Below are 15,879 nucleotides of genomic sequence, written 5' to 3' on the forward strand. Positions count from 1 at the left end.
TGTGAACCATTTATTTTTTTCTTGTTTATAGGCTTAGTATTCTGACAGGACTTTAACTGAAAGGAAGAAAAAATACTACTACATGAGGAAAAAAATTGCAAAATAAAGTACTCAGACTTTGCAGGATTTCTTTTAATATGCTTTTAGCAAGTAAATCGCTGCTTTAAGATGGAAAAAAGATTCTGATCTGTGTACTGCAGCTCTGTTGGTTGGCATTTGTATGTGAGAGTGTGTCTTGAATACACGATGAGCCATTCACAGACTCCCACAGGCTGATGGAGTTTCAATCTGAATTTATTCAAGTCCATACCCAATCTGATTTCTCTAAAGAATAAAACCTCTGTTGGAGTTCACTTGAATCACACTTGTTTTTCCTTGTTAAACTGAGGAAGACGTTTCTGATGGCCCTTTAGAAATAGCCAAAATTAAGACCCTATATACACGTATGTTTACATAAATAAATATATGCATATGTATATAACTGAAGGATTGAATTTAAATCTCTGTTGTCCTGGCTTCACAAGGGGTGGTATCAGATTACAGTCTTTCCTAGCTCTTTTAATATCATCACCATACCCATATGTTTGGACCGTAATACAGAAACTAAGAAGGACGTCCTGAAAAGGATTTGTTTTCCTTGGAAAATAATTGCCCTCTCTCTGGAACTTTTTGTTGTCTGTCTCTTCTTTAGAGCTTAATAGCATGTGCTTTCCAGCTGCATGCAAAGTGCACAGTTTTATAGATAGATGGCAGAAACAAAGACATCAGGGAAAACTCTTTGTGCCTTTCTTCCTGTCCCCAGTAACCTAACCATGAGGGCTTTCATATTCAAAGGCTATTGAATGTTGACAAGGAGTAAAACTGGGAAGTTTAGTATTGCCTAATACCACAAAGGGAGGAGTTAGAAGAAGGTTACAAGGCGCAGTGTAGTGGCAATTCATCAGATGGCTATGTGCTTGCTTCATGGGGGTCCCCATTTTGTAGTACAAGCTATAGCCATTGCCACTCTTTAGAGCACATCGCGTTTGTACTGTAAACAGGGGAGTACCATGAGCTGCTAAAAGAAGTAACAACTCCTCCTTTTGTCTGACATTGTGTCCCTAATTTCATGAGCCATATTGCTCTGACAGCCTTGCTCATTGCAGGGCCAAGGCATAAGAGAAATCCAAACGAAATGCATGTCAGAAAATGTTTTTAGATTTGTTGCACCCACCAACCCACACAAAGTTAATCAAAAATATTGTCTTCTTTCATCACATGCAGTTCTTTCCATTTTATAGTCAGGCATGACAGTTATTAGATAGAAGGGGGGGGGGGGGGGATATAAGCTATGTCTAAATTAAAATCAGTGCTGCCATTTTTGATATTATTTTGAAAATACAGGAATCTAAAGACAACTGTAATACTACAGAGCCTGACAACAGCTAAATGCATACTAGAAAAAAGAGCCATCATGACACTCTGCATACCCTATACTGACCTGCACAATCTAAACCGTGTCTAAAAATATCTTAAAAGTAAAAATAAAGTAGAGAAGCTTAATGCAACCCTGTATCAATTAATCACAAAGAAGGGCATCTTGGCTCGAATCAGGAACTGCATGGCCAGCAGGAGCAGGGAGGTGATCATCCCCTTGTAATCTGCTCTGGTGAGGCCCTGCCTTGAGTGCTGTGTTCAGCTTTGGGCCCCTCACTACAAGAAGGACATCGAGGCCCTGGAGCATGTCCATAGCAGGGCTACAAAGCTGGTGAAGGGCCTGGAACACAAGTCCTGTGAGGAGCGGCTGAGGGCACTGGCGTTTTTTAGTCTGGAGAAGAGGAGCCTCAGGGGAGACCTCATTGCTCTCTACAAATACCTGAAAGAAAGGTGTGCGGAGCTGGGGATCGGCCTCTTCTCACAGATAACTAGTGATAGGACTAGGGGGAATGTCCTCAAGTTATTCCAGAGGAAGTTTAGGTTAGAATTTAGGAGAAATTTCTTCTCAGGAAGAGCAGTCAGGCATTGGAATGGGTTGCCCAGGGAGGTGGTGGCATCACCGTCCCTGGGGGTGTTCAAGGAAAGGTTGGATGTGGTTCTTAGGGACATGGTTTAGTGGGTGACTGTAGTAGTAGGGGGATGGTTGGACCAGATGATCTTGGAGGTCTTTTCCAGCCTTAATGATTCTATGATTTTAAGTACGGTCTTACTGCTGCTCTGCATTTCTCAAGTAGTTATGCAAAGCTCCATTGCTATACTCAAGAGTCCCAAAATACAAAAGGATTGATAACAACAGTGTTAATAATGAATTAACACTTTGTGATGCTAGCAGCTCAAGCTGTATACGTAAGCCATTCATGTGTCTGCAAAGCTCAAAAGGCATGTCTGCTTTTGCAGCTGATTTTCATTTCGTATGTAGCTTTAATGATTTGCTCTAGATAATTACATTGTTCTGTTCTATCTGTACTGACACCCATAATTTTACAAAACTATTTTCTATGTAAACTTGTCATCAGCAATAAAAACTTAAATTGCACATATTGGAGGGTTGTGATCTTCAATACATCAAAATGAAAGCAAAGGAAAATTAAACAGTCTGTCTAAAATAAACAGCACTGCAGTTTGGTTAATGGAATGGTCATAGCCTTCTGTCAATGAGCTTTTGGGTAACGTGCAGCAAATTTCAGTCTTGCCTTGTCATAAGATAATTTATCCAATTGAAGAATCAAACAAGTTTAGTTTTCAAATAATACATTAGTCTTTTGGTCTTTTAAAATTAAGTTTTCATGCACCTGGTTTACAATCTAAATTTTTTTTTTGGTTTTCTTCAAAGTACTTAGATTTGCACTAAATAAAAATGGAATTAGCTTGCTTTTCTATGGGAAATATAAGCTGTTTTAAAATGAAAATCATGCTTTCTGCAAATCCATTCTTTTATTAGTTTTTGCAAGATTTTTTTTTAATTATTATTATTGTTTTGTTAAACTGATCCAACATACTGGTGCTAAGAAGACAACCTTCCTGTATTTCTGATGTGGTTTTCTAGTTTGGCTGGTATCTGTAAAACAGGATATCCAGTAATATCTGCTCCTGGAGTTTTTAGGGGTTCTCAGGGATGTGGATTTGCTAGCTTTTCCTCCTGAGCTATTTATCCATCTAGTTGAGCACAATATGTATCTCAGCATTATGGCCTTTTCAAAGTGAATGAAAACAATGCTTTTCTTTGTAAATCATCCTGAGGAGAGAAAAGGTGTTCCGTAGAGGTAATGTGGTGGTATGAATAAAAGGTGACAAATATGACTGCTTTTCCTTGACTATAGGTCTCAGTGCACTCAGTTTTGCCAGTATCAGATCTGCCACTGTATTTGGACAGTAGTCTGCTTCACCGAAGCCAAATGATTTTCCAAGAGTAGAACCCATCTCTGTCTCAGACTCACCACTGCGGGAAAAACTCTAGCAAATGTACATATTCAAAATGTTTGTTTCTGTTACTTATTACTAAGGAACATTTGCAAAACAAAAAGGGTGGGGATCATAAATGCATTGCATGGGATTTGACTAATTTCAGGATGTATGGACATGATTCAGAAATTTTAAATTTGAATGATTCTGAAAGTAATTTTATGGGAGTGGGAGTGTTTCTGTCACTAGAAAATATCAAGCCTTTCTGGTCAAGAGAGTGAAAAAGTAGACACAAGAGACAGAATCAATGTCAATATGACACAGATCAAATTAGTGGCTGACAAACATAGAGACATATCCCCGGAATGTCTGTATCAGCAAGTTCAAAACCAAATGCTCTGAAGTAGATAGCGCATGTTTCTTTCATGAACAAATTATCTTTTCTGAAAATATTATGCCCAAACAAAAAAGCTCAGGGTCTTCTATGATGTAGTAACCTGAGATCCTCTCTGTAACGCTACTCCTTCCCCACTCCATGATAAACAGATTGCTATAAGCATTTTTTCAATTATTGTGCTGCTCATTCACCTTTAAATCCTGCAGAGCAATGCTGCATGAAATTCAGTGATCAAACTTATTACCACCTCTAGAAAAAGCATACTTCTGCCTCTTCTAACTGCCTCTGTTTACGAATGTATTCTCTGCTCCGCTTGAGCTGGATTTCTTTTTAGCTCATCTTCTCTTCAAGCCTATGCTTCTATATATGTTACAAAAAAGAGCTGATGAATTTGAAAGCACTTCTATATTTTACTGGATAATTATTTTTCTGAGTGCTTAGACTAAAGGTAAAGATTTGGAATTGGGACTAGTGAAGAAAAAATCCTAAACAAATGGAATAAGATTTGTACAGGTACTTGAAAAAAAGATTGTCCCTCTCCCCCAACATGCTTTTTAATTATTTTTTTTTAAGTAATCGCACATCTACTTCACATAGAGACTTAATCTTTCCCTCCAAAAAATAAAAATAAAAAAGGGGGAAAAAAGACAAAACAAAAATCTTATGGGAGGAATGCTTTCATTCTTAGAAAAAAACATGGATATATTTTTGGAAAGAACTGTAATTTTATCTTAGGGATTCTCTGGGTTTGCTTCTAATATGCTTGACTGAGGCACCATGCAGATGGTGAAGGCTACAGTCATTCATCAGAGTAATGTATTTTGCTGAAATGACCTTATTGTGTTTCAAGTTAATATGCATTTCTATTTTTAATTATTATGAAATAATTTGTAAGTCTGAGTTATTACCAGCACCCTACAAATAAAAGTTATTTTTCTCAAGGAATTCTCCTCATCACTTACTGCTCTTATTACAATAGGTATTGAAAAAATTAGGATTTAAGCTCGTGGCACAGACGGTCACCGGCATTTGGCAGGACTGTGCGCCTAAGTGGGTTCTGCAGGGCAGTCAGCAGCCCTGTGAAGAGCCAGCCTCTGCTAACTGGTTCAGTGAGTCAAGTACATCAATGGAAACCACTGCCTTAGTGCTACCTGCGAGCTATCAAACTTTTAAAACAAAAATTCATTTATTAAACAAAACAGAACAATGTGCCAGTTTCTCACATCTTAAAGTACAAGCGTGAGATATGTTCTTACAGACATTGATTTACAAGTTAATTTGAGCAGAATAGGAAGTTGATGGAAGATGATCCTGAAGGAGAATGATCACTACTGCTACCACCCTTTAACTTACTGCATTTCTGCTCATGCCAGGACCCTGTTTATTGACCTGCACAGCTAGCCTGGGAGTTTTCAGAGCCTGGATGCAAATGTTTCTATACATCAGAAAACATTGAGAATTTGCTCCCCCCCCCCCTTTATTTTATTTTATTTAAATAAATGTCCACTGCAGGGGAATTAGAGACTGACTAATGGCATAGCTGGAAATTTAGTGATTACAAGTGCAAAAAATCCCCAAACACAACTCAGAGTAGACCTTGTCTAGAAGTGGTGAAAACTTTCACTGAATGGCACTAGTGATGCTGTAATCATCCAGTCTGATACTGATATAACACCACTTCTGTTGTTACTGTTTCCTCTTTTCATACAGGTGGGATTAAGCAATGATAAATATAAAATTTCAGCTGTAAATACTGAACCATAAAAACTAAGATCGTGGACAGCCCTAAGAGTTCTCAAAGCAAACTGCAGTCCGTAATGCATGATGTACTTTTGATTTCAGTTTGGCAGGCTACCTGCCTTCTGGGTGGTCTTAACATCTCCCAGGTTCTCTGGCAACTGAATGGATGTTTTTCCAAAGAAACTGGCCAGATCCTTTTTCTTTCTTTTTTCCTTTTTTTTTTTCCTTTATTTATTTTTTTTTTTTTTAAATGGACTTATTATTCGGCCACTTAGTCCTTCCAGTTTCATTCAGAAACCCCATTCTTGACTGGTGGGGTTTTTGGTGTTTCTTAATTCAGATAGACAGAAAGTTTTTAGTTGCTGCCTTATGCAAAACCTTCAACAAGTACAGAGGGAAAGAACAAGTTAAATACATTGTCAAGAGAAGGATGTTTTTCAAAAGTTTCTGGAATGAGCTCTGTGGGAATCCTTTCAATTCTTACACACACTGACTCTTACCTGTACTTCTGAAAAAATAGTTTGTTTTGCTGGTGTACTTCAATCTCTTAAAAAGAGAAATGTTAGGGTATTAATCTTTTTAGCTGGCTGCAGTTGTGTGGTTGCAGCGAGATAAGAAACATAACGTAAGCATGATATTTCATCAAGGAGCACAGAAATATTTCCTGTCATGTACCTCACAGGGAATTTCGGGAAAGGGTCAAGGAGCACAGGGGAAGCATGTCTTGGCAGGAGTTGGCAGTTACAGGTATACCAACAAAATGGCTGAGCCAGACTTCTTAAAGTGCAGATTTCATCTTTGTCAGAACCAACAGAATATACAAGACAGACAAGAGCAGTAAGTGAGGTGATAGCCTGAACGCATTTGGATACTATAGTTCACCAGTTTCAGAAAAAGAAAAAAAATGTGAACCTGCGCTCCTGGCTTAACCCTGGGCTTACTGCTTCACCGTGGCCTTGTCTGATGATGTGGGATTCTGGCTGACCCTGATGACCATCACTGGGTCTGTCCTGCTTGCCTTGTTTGGGTACTAAGGGACAGGGCCCTTGGTGGTGAGACTCTTGCCCTGTGGGTCATATTTTTGCTCCACACCTTAGGCAGCCTGCCTTTGCAGGGTCCTGACAATGGTTCTCTGGAGTGCTTGTAAAATGTCTTCCCTGTTAGTTCACAGAATCACAGAATGGCTCTGGTTTGAAGGGACCTCAGAGGTCATCTTGTTCCAACTCCCTGCCATGGGCAGGAATACCACCCACCAGACCAGGTTGCCCAGGGCCTCATCCAACCTGGTCTTGAACATCTCCAGGGGTGGGGCATCCACAGCTTCTCTGGGCAGCCTGTGCCCGCCACCCTCTGAGTGAAGAATTTCTTAAGTCATGCTACCCTCTTTCAAGATTTGTAAATCTTGAGCCTCATAGTATGATATCCTCTGTGTTTTTAGTTCAGTAGATACTGCAGAAATGCATCGCAGTAACATTTATTTTGACATAGCTTTACATTCCCTGATTTGGCATGTTTGCAGTTATCCAAATGTGTTTCCATTCCTATTTGCGTTTTGCTATCTTTATGCAGCTGCAGTTGGATTCTTACCAATTTACCATCTCAGATTGTGAATAGCCCAGTTTCATTTATGCAGGCAATGATTATCCTTTTGTGATTTAAAACAAAACAAAACAACAACAAAAAAAAAACAACACCAGAACTGTGGACTTATTCTCGCAACTCATGGCAGAAAATAGAAGGGGAAGAAAAAGATGTGGTTGCAAAAGAGTCAAAATGCCAAACAAGAAAATAGTTACATCAGGGAAGTCTCCTGGTATACATCTTTTTTATGTAAAATATCGTGCATTGACTTGGGTGGAGAAAGAAAATAGTCATGACAGAGCAGAAAAATAATCTTCAATTCCTGTTGTAAATAAGCAATTCCTATACTTTTATCCATGATCTAGGTGGTATCAGAAGGGGTGCAGAACAGATTCTTACTGGAATCAGACAACAGAATGCAAGAATGGACAGTCATAGGAATGATGAGACTGGCAGCATTCTTATTTCCTTTAAGTCTGTAAAGTTATCCCTAGCTGTTCAGAAAAAAAAAAAAAAAAAAAAAAAAAAAAGAACTCTGACAAATTTTGGCAAGGTGAAGACTCAGAGATGCATTTTATTATATGGCATCTGCAGTATAAACAGCTGGCATGCATTCATCTCTCCTTAATCATGCACTGAGGTCAGCAATTCCTCCCATCTGTGACTTAACAGCAGGGAGCATTTCCTACTACATTTTTATGAAGAACATTAACTTACTGAGGCTTAATAGTACTCTGTCTTCTGTTTACTCTAACTGACCATTAACATCTTCGGAGTCAGTACTGTGTAGTCCTCTCTGGTCCTAGACACAGAAAATGCCCAAGCCATCTTGTGTTCCAGAAGATGTCCCACGTATATATTAAAGGCAAGGGCTATACCTCAGGCATTACTCAGGGTAGAAAGGAAAGAAGAAATGGCTATTAATGCAAATGTACTTGCTATTCTGCAAAGCATGATGAAGAAAATTTGTAGGGACCAGATGGTGGTATATCACTGTATAGAGTCAAGATGGCTTTGTTTCTTGCATTGATTTGATCAAAATCTGCAAGCCTCATTGGAATGGATAAACAATAGAGGGAGCTCTAAAAATAATGCATTTAGTAGTCCTAATAGCTTTCTGTGAGTACTTGTTCTACCTCAGAGTTAACGCACAGCAGTGACAATTACAGAACTCTTTATTTTGCAATCAATTTGAATATTCAAAAGGACATTTTCTAGAAGTAAGTGGGAATTTTTACTACATTAAAGATGCAGAATTATCTAAGGACCTGTCCGGATTTGAATCAAGAAGGCATATATTTTAGCAAACAAAAAGCATCTAGATTATCAGCATTATTTTTTCTTGTTGATTTTTGCTGCCAAAGCTATTAATAAAGAAAAACTAAGAAGAATTAAACTGGTGTAAAATGAGAATAAAGCATCACTGTCTAAAAGTAAGTTAATTAGATAACAATTAGAATTAATTCTTTCATTGAAGCCATAGACTCCACATGGTTTTAAGGTCTCCGCTTAGCGCAGTTGGGAACTCAGTTTTATGTAAGGCATAGAACCCTGTAGCTACACTTCCAAATGCGGATGGAAAAATATAAAATATCAAAAGACACATAAATAATGATCAAATATTCTGAAAACAGCAAGGGAAACTTACCATAGTTTGACATCTTAAACTTCTCTCACTATGGCAATGCTTTGAAATTCCGTGTACCTGTGAAATGGGGGTACTATTAATATTTTGCAGTTCTTTTTCTCAAAGAAAAGAACCACAACACTTTGGCAGTTGTTGAAACCGGATGTTTAACTCAAAGGTTAGAGATTTTTAATCCTTTTGTTTTATTTCTAGTGCAGCTAATTTGCCTTTTTGCAAGTATCCTAGCAACCATTTTCCCCCTTTCTCCAGTACTGTAAAGGTTAGATAAGGATTCTAGAGAGACTGGCCTAAAATATAAAACAAACTGACAGAAGAACATTTCTTAAAGGCACAACTTGCTTTAATAATATTCTGGCAATTCTAACACATCTTAAGAGACAGGGAGAAAGAAGCCAAGAAACAATAATGAAATATCTTTTAATAGTTTGTAAGGCTATGCAATATTTGGTTGAATAAAGGCATAAGCTCCTCAAAAGGCTACTTCAGAACTAGGAAACATTTCCTGCATAGACCTTAGGTTGAACACTTTAGTATAGTATTTGTAGGGATGAAAGCCTGAAGGGGGGGAAAAAAAAAAAAAAAAAAAAAAAGTTGAAATGCATGCAGAAACAAAGTTTGGTCTGCTCTAGCAAAATACTTGCAGTCAAAAGTGAGTTTGATCAAAGTCTTTGTTGATTTGGAGCTGACTCCTTGGGGAGTTCCAGTAATAACACAACATTTAGGTGCCATTAACAAACACCATTTCATCATTTCTGTCTGTATAGACACCAGGAGCTGTCAGTTCAATTTAGACTTCACCAATGTTACTTGCAGCTTGAAGTAAATTGTACCGGATGTAGTAACATTACCTGTTCCAACTAAATGCTTGCTCTGACCTGCTAGAAGGTTCTCACACTGACAGTTTCCTAAATAAGAGGTTATATTTAGCTGCTTATGAAATTTTAACTACTTAACCAAAATCTAGAAATCTAGTAGGTTTTGGGTATGTCCACGTGGGATTGAAGCTGAATAGCACAGCTTGACAGCAGGAAGCTGTGTCATCATGTTAGTTATGCAATTATCTGGGTTCCCTCCCCCCCCCCTTTTTTTTCTTATTGTTCAAAGGTGTTGATCTATAAGACATAATGAACATGGATACATGTCCAAGAACAGCTTTTGCAGGTATTTATGCTTTTTATTTGTTTTAAATCTTATATTAGTGTTCTATTCTGACCTCATTTTATTCCTACATCTCCTTAAGTAAATGCTTATTTTGAAGTAATTACAAGGATGATAATTTTCTAAATACATCAGGGCCAGAATTAAAATTCCGCATAATGTCTTTTGAACATTATGAAACAAGATTACGTTACTTTATAGTTAATATACTTAAAAAATAAAAAATTTAAAAAAAAAGAACATTCCTGTGCGTTCTTCCCTGGTTTACATAATAACACAAAGCCTGTACCAAGTCATAGAATCACAGAATCAAATTCATTAAGGCTGGAAAAGACCGCCAAGATCATCTGTTCCAGTCATCCCCCTACCACCAACATTACCCACTAAACAATGTCCCCAAGCACCAACATCCAACCTTTCCTTAAAATACCCCCAGGGACAGTGACTTTACCACCTCCTTGGGCAACCCATTCCAATCCCTGACTGCTCTTTCTGAGAAAAAACGTCTCCTCATTTCCAACCTAAACCTCCCTTGGTGCAACTTGATGCCATTCCCTCTAGTCCTATCACTAATTACCTGCGAGAAGAGGCCAACCCCCAGCTTCCCCCACCTTCTTTTCATGTAGTTGCAGAGAGCAGTAAGTCCTCCTCTTCTCCAGACAAAACAACCCCAGTTCCCTCAGTCTTTTAAATTATTCATAGAAAAAGCACTTGTTGATCAACGCTTTACAGGAAAGTTGCAGTGCCTCATTGTGCTCTTAAACATAAGATGTACTTCATCAGGCTAACTGCAATCCATTGGACTACACCGATCTTTCAAGGAAAAATAAACAAACAAAAAAAACCACCACAACTATCATTTACGGGAAGAAGCCACCAGAGGGAGCCTGCACTGCTGATCTGTTTCAGAAGTGTTCGGCTCAAAAAAAAAAAAAAAAAAAAAAAAACAAACCAAAACTGCTTTGCCGTCAGATAGACTGAGATGTGTTAAGTATGCTTCTCTTGCTAAGTGTATTGCTGTGCTACAAACTGTGACAACTTCAGCAGCATCTAAGTTTTATTATTTCTAAATAATTCAATAGCTCTTCTTTTTCTATTCCTATTTTAGAATTTTACCTTTCTAGGCTGGTAAGCCAAATACCAACAAGAAGAACCAGCCATATGCCAGCATTCCTCCACTGATCATCACTCCGCCATCATGTGCGGGAGGCCCACCCTTTCCCACATTGCTGCTTGTCTGCTCACAGTCTGCTCTCTAACCAACAGCTAGGAAGTGGCATAGAAAACCAGCTGGGAAGGAGTACCACTGCCAAAAAGGATTTGGGAAACCTGATAACACACTTTTTCTAAGCATCCTTTGGATAAAGGGAAAGAATGCCTTGATAGAGCCATGGCACAGGCTATGGGAATCCTTGGGGGCTTTTAGCCCCCTTCACATGCAGGCTGACAGAGGGGTGCCAGCAGGGGAGCTACCAGGAGCTATATACCAAATTCAGCAAAGGACGGTCCATAGTGTGCTTGTTAGCATGGGTAAATTATATGACCCACATGTGACCCAGGAGTTCAATATGTGAACTCCTAACAGGCCAAACCTGCATAGAATTCATAATTATGAAGTCTTTTTTTTTTCTGCCTTTTTTTTTTTTTTTTTCCTGGAGTAAAATATGTGGTTGTCTTATATATGCAATAGCCTGCTTGGAGAAAGGGGGAAGAATGGTAGGAATCCAGTCATTTGTCCTTCTTATAAGGACAAGTAAATATAGGCTATATATATATAATAAAAACTATGGCGAAACACGTTAACCTCAGAAGCCTTTTTAAAGGACATATTTCATCCACAACTCACTGTTTGCCTCTCATACACAAAGGTTGTTCACAACTGCTATGCTGCAAACTTGTTAAATCTCAAGAACATAGAAGAAAACTTCAACTGTCAAAGACTACTGAACTTTGCACATCAGGGCTTTGGGGGAAACTAAACAAAAAACCACCAACCCTTCCTCCCTTTCCCCACCACTCCTTAGGTCAACTGGTGTAATTATAATCAAAGTCCTTATAATGGTGCACAGAGGGAACCACTGGTGGAAGCACATGGCCAACTCCTTATCTTTAATTGACAACACATGTCCTTAAAAGCCAAAGCAATGAGAAGTTAAAAGGAGAGTTGTTGCCTTCAATCTCTCTTTTCCTAGTCTCAGACCACCACAGAAAAAGACCCCACCAGCTATCCTGGAAGAGAAAGACTTTGCAGAAAACAAGACATCAAGAAAAAAAATGGACGGAAGGATTTAACGGGAAACTCTTCCACAAGGAAAGCATATGCCAGTCACAGAGCAATATTCTGCTTCCCAAACCTACATTCAGGATGCTACCAGGTAAAGTGTTGCAGCTAGTGACAGGAGGAGTCTTCCCTCTAGCACCCAGAGAACCCAGGTGACTGTTTTCCCTGGTATGCTTTTGTATAACCTGACTTCTTTTTGTCTATTTTTTTTTTAAACAACCTATCCCTGAACAGTGTTTTCCTCCAAATTTGCTTTTTTTCCCTAGCTTTCTCAGTTTCCCAGCAGCAGCCCCCAGAGCCCTGCTGTGGTGGCCCTTGGCTTCTCGCAGAAGGTTCCAGACCCCACCTGAGGGCAGCTGCGGCCCAGCCCCTGCAGTGGCGCAATGCCTCTGCTGCTGCGCCTTTTACACCCCAGAATATAGCAAATATGAGCTTTTGTTTGTTCAATATTTAGTTTGCTGTAGCTGATCTGGGCAGCATGTGGTGGCCAAGCTGCTGAGCTCACCTTATAGCAGGACTAAGCTTGAATCTTACCTCAGGGTGGCTCACTTGATGAGTGCTGGGGGGGAAACGCATGTTAGTATGCAAGTGGGAGTGGAGAAAGTACGATCTTTTGAGACTCTGCCCATTGCTATGTTTGGCAAGCAGCTGTTCAGGTACATTTGTAATAATTAGCATACCTAATTTTTATGAATTAGGTAAACTAGCTTCTGACTTAAATCAGCTTAAAAAAGGCAATTGAAGGCCTCATTTAGGTTGGTTCTGTTAGTCGAGATGCACTAAGAGAGGAGTCAAATTAGGGCAGCTGGTCTAAAGAGGAGGACTAGGTCCTATGGTGGTTAATTTGGGTATTTTGATTGGTATTCTGTGTGCAGCTTTGCAAAATAAAGGGAAGAATGGATGATACTGAATTATCAGTACTTACGGCTACACAAAAGCTTCTGCCTGTGTTTTCTTGTCTATGAAACATCCTCAACATTTAATTATAGTTATTATGTAATTCATCAGAACTAAACAAAGATCCTAGTCTGACTAGATAAATAATGGGTCATCACTTTCTCAAGCATTAAAACTCAAAATGCTGAATCTCCTGGGCTGATAACCCATTGTGAATGTCAAAGAAAGGACTGAGGGGCAATTCTAGACATTTCATACTATGAAGTTCAGGTAAAATCAGCCTCTTCTAGTCAGACCCACTGAGGTTTTCACTGCATGTATAAACAGGGTTAACAAATTCTTCCATTTTTAGAGTAGTTTTAAATAATACTTGAACTTCTTGCTAAATTCAATATGTAGATTTCTAAGCATGTTCACTGGAATTCTACTTCTGACATAAGTGGTGGCAAGGACTGCCTCAATTTTTGTGAGAGAAATCTTCTGTTCTTCATAATATTTTTAGAATTTGAGACTGATCACTTAACAATTTGCAGTGCCTCTGACAAGTGGTTTGGCCTTCTCTTGTTAGGTGTAAAACAGGAGATGATCCTCTCCAGCAAGGCTGCACGGTAAGTCATTGACTGAAATCTAAACATCCCAGTCACATGACAAAACCTACTGGTGTTTGGGAGTATAGTGATGCGATCGTTCATTTTCAGTTTCTTCGGTGTGCTGGCAACTGTGCTGTGCATAAACAACTAACATGGAGTGAGAGCTAAGCAAGGTGAAGCACTCTTCTCAGTGCACAAAGTGAACTATCCTAATTTGGAGGGCAGTCAGATTTTTTTTTTTCCTGATCTTTGGTATACTTGTCTTGCAGACAGCATACTACAGATAGTTGCAGTGACTCAGCAACTGCTGCTGACAGGCATTATGATTTTGGTTGTTTTCCAGTCTGGTTTACAAAGGAGAATAGGTTTGTAACATCGTGTCAGGTGTGTGTCTGCCTGTCAACCATTTTGTCAATAGCTTTACTAAATTCAAGCAAATCTAACCTTGAGATAAAAAGCTAAAATGCTATGCTTTTCTAAGTTTTGTGAAAAAAAATCTAAGAGCAAAGGATAGAATGTAATACACAGAGCTACACACCTGTGTGTGTGTAACTTTACATGACTCAAATACAGGTCTGAATCTGTGAGGTAAATGGCTGCCAGTATCAAGACAAACCTGTCAGTGCATAAACTGTAGGAAGTAATTACACTTAAAACAGTCTCAATCAGAAACAGAAATTAATAGACTCATTAATTAAGCATATGCTATAAACTTGAAGAAAAGAAATAAAGACAACATTTGGGAAAGCTTAAATAATTCAGACTTAGACATGGAAAAATAAAATAAAATTCAGGCATTGAGGATATAGGAATGTAGTACTGGAAACATGGCAGACTCAGCCACGATAAGATAGATGATTGCAGTGATCAAACCAAAATTTTAAATAAAATCTAGGCTGTATTTATTAAATGAGAACTGCTGAAGTTATCAGTACAGCAATGGCAAGAGCTGAGAAACCAATGATAGAGGCTATAATCATTGACGCAGACTCTGAATTTTATGAGGAAGTAGAAGCTTGGTTGGGGGCAGAAATAAAGAAATCTGATGGGTCTGCTTCAGTCAGGAGTGATGTGGGTATCGTTTCTATTTATGGGAGTAAAGTAATAGGACATAAAACTATGAACACAGATGGGGATCCTTAAGTGTGACCCAATATAAAGTCTGCAGAGTTTTTACCTCACTAATACACTGCATTAAGGTATTTCTAAAGTTAACAAAACTTGTAAGATCATAAAAGATAATGTTTGTTTTGAGGTTTCCGTTTTTTTTGGTTTTGCATTCTGTAATTCTATTACATTGGGTTCTAGTAGGAGCTGCTTGCTTATATTAACTGGGAATGATTCCTGGCTACTGTTTCTAGAGTTGCTCTCCATTTCTCCTTCAAAAAAAATGAATATAGTTTTTTCTCCACACATCTAGAACTTTTGTGTCCTTTGGAGTTACTGAAAATCTGCATGAAAAGTTTGGAAAGTGCTTTTGTTAGCTCCTTTAAGACTCCTGGGTTAAGTTTACTGGACACACTGACTTGAAAATTCTTGATCAAGGAGTTGTGTTGACAGCATCCTAAATTTCAGTTGATGTGGAGAGAGTTTTTCATGGTGGCTTTATTTTATGTATTTATTTTGGTTGTGTCCTTCCTGCCACTGTACTGGAAGTGCGATGAAATGCATTCAAATCCTGTATTTGCTCATATTTTTCTAATTATGTTTTCTTTCCTTGCTGGTTTGATTCTATTTAACTCACATACAATTCCCTTTTTAAAAGAATCAGGCAAGTTAATCTTTGGGACTTTTGACTGTTTGTATATAAGAAATCATATCAAGTCTCACTCATACTCTCTGACAGCATTTTTTTTTTTTTTGGTGAGGTTGGTTCTTTATCATTCGATAATAATACTAATACTGTGACATACTGATATGTCATTATATTTATCAGTTTATGTATATATTTCTAACAATAGATCTATAATACAACTATATATTATAAGTACAATTTAGCTTCAGTCCATGTTAATGCTTTCTGTGTTTAGAAAATCTATTGTACTCTTTAGAAACAGGTAATTTAGTACAGGTGGAATGAACAATTCAAAATGTATTGCTGAAGCTGAATTTCAATATGATAACAAACATGCAAGTAAGAACTGAAGTTATTTGGCAATTTTATTTTTATTTCATGTGGTTTTATGGCATGGAGGAGGTGGTAGCTAGC

At 38.3% G+C, this 15,879-nt stretch overlaps 1 protein-coding gene across 2 annotated transcripts in view; it reads left to right on the forward strand.

Moving 5' to 3' along the window:
* SLC6A11 (solute carrier family 6 member 11) overlaps nt 1-15,879 on the forward strand; it is a 151,716-nt gene that overhangs the window by 13,101 nt on the left and 122,736 nt on the right. Inside the window, exons 2-3 of one of the 2 annotated variants that reach the window (XM_027467744.3) lie at nt 12,095-12,277; nt 13,649-13,688. The gene's annotated coding sequence lies outside the window, so the exon portion shown is untranslated. Of the gene's footprint in view, nt 1-12,049; nt 12,278-13,648; nt 13,689-15,879 lie in introns of those variants that run through there. The other variant, XM_038185725.2, reaches the window with a different exon arrangement.

Source organism: Anas platyrhynchos, chromosome 13, assembly GCF_047663525.1.
Source record: "Anas platyrhynchos isolate ZD024472 breed Pekin duck chromosome 13, IASCAAS_PekinDuck_T2T, whole genome shotgun sequence".
Classification (NCBI taxonomy): domain Eukaryota; kingdom Metazoa; phylum Chordata; class Aves; order Anseriformes; family Anatidae; genus Anas; species Anas platyrhynchos.